General features: G+C 38.9%; 1 non-coding gene across 1 annotated transcript; it reads right to left on the reverse strand.

Moving 5' to 3' along the window:
- Positions 1-3,885: 3,885 nt before the first annotated feature.
- TRNAI-AAU (transfer RNA isoleucine (anticodon AAU)) lies at positions 3,886-3,959 on the reverse strand. The gene has a single exon. It is a non-coding gene; the product is annotated as a tRNA-Ile (tRNA).
- Positions 3,960-5,320: the final 1,361 nt, after the last annotated feature.

Below are 5,320 nucleotides of genomic sequence, written 5' to 3' on the forward strand. Positions count from 1 at the left end.
GTGATTTCCAGGCGGGCGCAGACAAAGATCGACATATTACACCAGGCGCCATCACATACACCCCTCAGACTGGCGTTTTATGGCCTTGGATAAACTAAAGCCAAATGATGTCATTATTTATTCTCTGCTCTCTTGGATAACAGCTAAAGTTCTGATCCGCAATGGGTAGCCACGTATTGTACTAGCTATGCGATACTCTTATGTTTTTATATTCAAAATACCAGCCGGTATAATTGTAATTAAAAGCAGAATTCAAAAATTCATTAATATGGACTTCTACAATAACCAATTTGGTTATTGTAGAAGTCCTAAGATGTCTTATAATTACCTTGGTAATTATAAGACACCTTACGATATAATTGCATCCCTGAGAGCGTTTAGGAAAATTAAAAGTTCTTAAAAGATAAGAGTGCTAAGTAGTAATACAGATGACTACTGAAAGTAGTGCAATATAAAGGCAACTTGTTATAAAGACAAGTTTGTTCAGCTGTGAAAATTAACACCACTGTGTTGTCCATGGAGTTTAATTTCTGCTGGCTGCAATGGAAAGACAATAAATTATTATTTTTAGTACGCATTGTGATATGCATTTGTATGAATTATGAAATATTATGCATTTCTACTTCAGTTTTATCCAATGTCAACAGAAGTAACCAATCTTTCGATAACTAAAAAGAAATTTTAAATATTCGTCTTTATTTCCAACGTTCACTGCTGGGGAAGGTACTGTTTCTTCTCTAAAACATCTCCTTACTTTTCAAGCAGCCCTCATAATTCATCATTCACTGAGATAATCTTTGTAGATCCACGTTACTTTCAAAAAAGGATGCAGACCTAATTTCTAAAGGTAGAGAGATTCAAAGCTCTCTTGCCAAACTTTGATGGCATGTTCAAGATTAAGAACACACAAAAAAAAATGTAAATAAATAAATGAAAGATGTCTGAGTGTTTCTTGTTTGGCTAGTGAAATTTAAGAAAGTTTAATTCTCTCTTGGCAGGTGCTTCTGAATTTTTGACTTATCTGCCCTGTCCTTTTGGTCCTATCTTTCTCCTCTTAGTATAAACAGAAAATGTATTTATTTTATTTATGTCATTAGGGAGTTTTAGCGCTCTTCTAAAACGTATTTGTCTAAATAAGAGTCTGAAGATCATCTATGTCTAAGTTCCGCGCAAAAGACACTTATGAAGGGATGTTTAGAAAGCTCAGATCTTCTTTCAATGAAATGTAAAGAACCTCTCTCCTATCGAATTAATATATCGAGCTGCATCACAGAACTCGTTATATTCTTTGATCTAGGAGAAAGTGTTCGAAAAGTATTTTTACAGAAACAGAAAATGTGAAAATTTCATCACTTGACCTCTGTCGTTTCGCCTCGGATAGAAATCCAATTACTTTCCCTTTTCTAAATCATCCTCCGCCTGCATCCTGTGCTCCTGTGTAGCCTCTTGAAAAATCCCCTGGCAACAAAACTTGCTGAGGAAGTAATAAAGGAACTTGAAAGTAAAATCGTTACACGCGACTAGTCTTGACATGGTGAGAGTCTGTTTTTTTTTTTTTCTCTCTCTCTTCTAAAGGCAAATCTTACGTTACCTTTCCTTTTCAATATTTGGCTAGCTATTATCCTGAAGAGATTGTATTTCGAACATTTGTAACAAAAGATACTCCCATTTGATCGTGGCTGACAAGAAAGAGTATTGTTTATACAACTTTAAAAGCAAGAGAGCTTTACTTTCTGTAATTAACAGCGTAAGAAATAAAATACTTATTTTAACGGATTACAATAAATAGGGACTCTCTGCGGTTTCCTAGTTCGAGTATCAATATCGTTTTAAAGAATCAAATAAATATTTCATGCGATGCTACAAAAATAGTATGGTGTAATAAACAGTGCAGTACGCGCAGGACATTTAGATAGAAATCAAATTCTGAAGGCAACACAACATTTGGATTTTAGCATTTGATTTGATTCAGCGATCCATCCTGGATATGATTCCAAGATGGATCGTAGGGTTGTTTCACGGCAGGGGATCGTGCCCTTTGGCGTTTCATTTTTATCGAACGATATTCGATCGAATTCGGGTCAAGACTATGAGCCTACCACATGAATTGTTGGACTTCATTTTTCCATATCTAGGTTTTTATATTGGTAGCGATATGGTAGATGATTATTGTCATAGAACATGACTGTCCCATTTCCATAGAACTACCAGAGTGTGGATACTAAGACATTGTCCAATATGTCAGTATACGTCTGATGGGTTGTGGTACTGCAAAAGGTCTGAGTCCAAATCATGAGATATAGTGCCACGGCATAACCCCACCTCCTCCAAACTTCACTGAAAGCTGATCTGCACTGGGGTAGATGGATGATGTTTCCCAGACCCACATTCTGTTGTCTGATACAGAGACTAGACTCTTTGTCCATAGGGTGTGTTTCTTCTGTTGAGGCGCCTCCGTAGCCAGGTGGGAAGGAGCAGCAGTGCGTAGCACATGCTTCTTGATTAGACCGGGGTTCGAGCCCGTCACCACCAAATACGGAGGATGCGGAAAGGTCAGGGAATGACCACCGCATATCCCGGAGCAATATGGCCTTAGTTGCTAATGCTCCTAAAAACCAAATAACAAAACAACAAACAAATCTTCTGTTGAATGGTCCAAAATGTGGGCTAGACACCAATTTCTTCTGTTGAGGCGCCTCCGTAGCCAGGTGGGAAGGAGCAGCAGTGCGTAGCACATGCTTCTTGATTAGACCGGGGTTCGAGCCCGTCACCACCAAATACGGAGGATGCGGACAGGGCCGCCGTAGCCTAGTGGTCAGGCGCGCGGGTACATAAGTACACGTGCCTTGAGTGACCAGGGTTCAAGCCCGTGACTGCTGAATACGGTGATGTTTCTTGTAATCTGTCTATCTTGTGAACTCCTCTGATCATTTGGTCGTCCCGGAGTATAAACAGAAAATTTATTTATTTATTTATTATTAATTGGAATGGCGTGTGGTGTTCTTTGGTGCTACGTGGGAATTGCTAACAGTTTCTCACAAAAACCCATGTTATGTCCACGGTTTGCGGCCTGTAGTTCCCTATGGATCGAAGACCCGTTTATGAGTGGTCATTTGGAGGTGTACTATTTTCCAAAAAGGCCATCAGTTCGTTTGCACACTTTGAAGATCGAAAATTCCGATTCGTCAGTTTTTTGGCCTAACTTGTCTTTTCTCTAAGAATCAGTAATAAATTGCTGATGTGACATTTGACATTTAAGTCTCTCTGAAACACAATACGCGACTTTACTTTGACTAATTCCACTTTTTCTAATATTTCTACAATTTCCTGCACACATTGAAATCTGCTCCTGTTTTGCATAATGTCGTTCACACTACTGTACTTTATTAGAATTAGCATTAGTAGAGGAATATGACGCAAGAAAGCAAGCTTCTATAGCATCAGCCAAAAAAAAAAAAAAAACTTCCCATTTCACCTATCCATTTGCTCCAAAAGTTTGTCCAGTTTTTCCTTGAATTTATTTAAGCTGTCAACTTCCACAATGACAGATGGAAGTTTGTTCCAGCAATCAACCACCCGCAGGCTAAAGGCAAACTTCCGCACGTCTATTGTGCAACTGTCTTTCTTCAATTTGAATTTATGTCCCCTCAAATGCGTAATCTAAGTAAGAGGAATAATCCTGTCAGCGTGGAGCTTGCTCAAACCATTCAAAGCGTTACCGTGCATACACGTAGAAGTTGCGTTGGCCAACTGCTTTCTTTGTGTTCATAACCAGTGAAAAACTTCGGCTGCATGTCGCTGCTGGTTTCCGGTAAGCGGCTACCTGTGTTCTACGTGTACTTAAACCTTTCTTGGTAAGAGCATCCAAAAAAAGAAAAATCTTAGTGGCCAGTATGGGGATCGAACCCACGACCTTCGCGTTATTAGCACAACGCTCTAACCAACTGAGCTAACCGGCCACATAACTGATTTGATATACTGACAATTCATGGCCTTAGTTGCCTTTGTGAAAATTCTACAAATCCCAAACAACTACGTCTTAATATATGCTTGTAATTTCTGAGACGGTGGACGTCCGCTTTCGGGTTGCCCCTACTCTCGAACTGCAAAATGATTGGTTTTGAGATAACCACTGGTTTCAGTCGTTAGACTAGAACCAGTGGTTATCTCAAAATGATTGAAACTTATAACAAATGAATGAGCCTCAAAATGGGTCCACCTAGAATCAACCCTCGAAACTTGATTTTATGTAATAAGTTCTATTTCTGATCTCGAAAAGTTTGTTCGTGTAGTTGTAGAACTCTGACAGAAATCCTCACTAACCATGGTTTGGCTCACTTTGTTTTGGTAGGTTTCCATTTTTATGTTTCGTATTATATGTCTACAGACATTGTTTCTTGCCCCATGGTAACAAAATTCGATACTAAACATACATAAATGAATGTGACTTATTCCTATTTAAAAATGTACCGAAATGCTGCTACATTTAAGTGTATTTTTTTTCAAACTGCATAAAAAATAAAACACAACATTGAAGATCCATTCTTTCCTCGAATTTTTCCCATCCAACCTTGATCAAGACAGTGAAAGATCTCACAAGGATACTGTTGCCATAGAAACGCGTTACCATGGCAAAGTGTAATCCAAGAGTGTTGGTTGATTATTGCTGAACGTTGAAGAGATACACAGACAGATAGAAAGAGGGATAAATATTTCTATCACACCATCATAGAAAATTTTATTTTATTCACACGATCATAGAAAATTGAAAGGAATTGTTTGGATTGGATAGTGGAGCAATTGTCATCTCCAGGTATCCAGAGAGAAAGTTTCAACGAAGATTTACATGATGGGCAGAGGGACATACAAATAGGACACAGCAGCAGTTCTTATTCACAGTTTTTCTAAACGGCTTCAGACACTGTACAAATCACAAATCCGTCCTATCATGGAATATTGTTCCCACATCTGATGTGGTGCACCAACCTTTCTGAAGCTCCACACTGTATTCAAAAGAAGGCAGTCGGGTTAATTAACGACTCGTCTCTTACTAAGTCTCTTTGATCTTAGTGTCATCGGCGTTCATTATCTTCTGGATCCATTTCCTGTAGATACTTCGATGGGCAATGTTCTTCCGAACTGTCGTCTGTAATTCCACCGCTCTCTTCAAAAACCAATCCGAACACGTGTCTCAACCAATCAATATCCATTCACTGTCCAATTCAAACTCACACTGAAGACTACCAAATATTATTTAGTATTTGGTGGCATAATGCACTGAGCTGTCCTTGAACGGTGTTCGGGGTGTCCTCTGAATGGA

Source organism: Mastigoproctus giganteus, chromosome 3, assembly GCF_048544385.1.
Source record: "Mastigoproctus giganteus isolate SK-2022 chromosome 3, ASM4854438v1, whole genome shotgun sequence".
Classification (NCBI taxonomy): Eukaryota; Metazoa; Arthropoda; class Arachnida; order Uropygi; family Thelyphonidae; genus Mastigoproctus; species Mastigoproctus giganteus.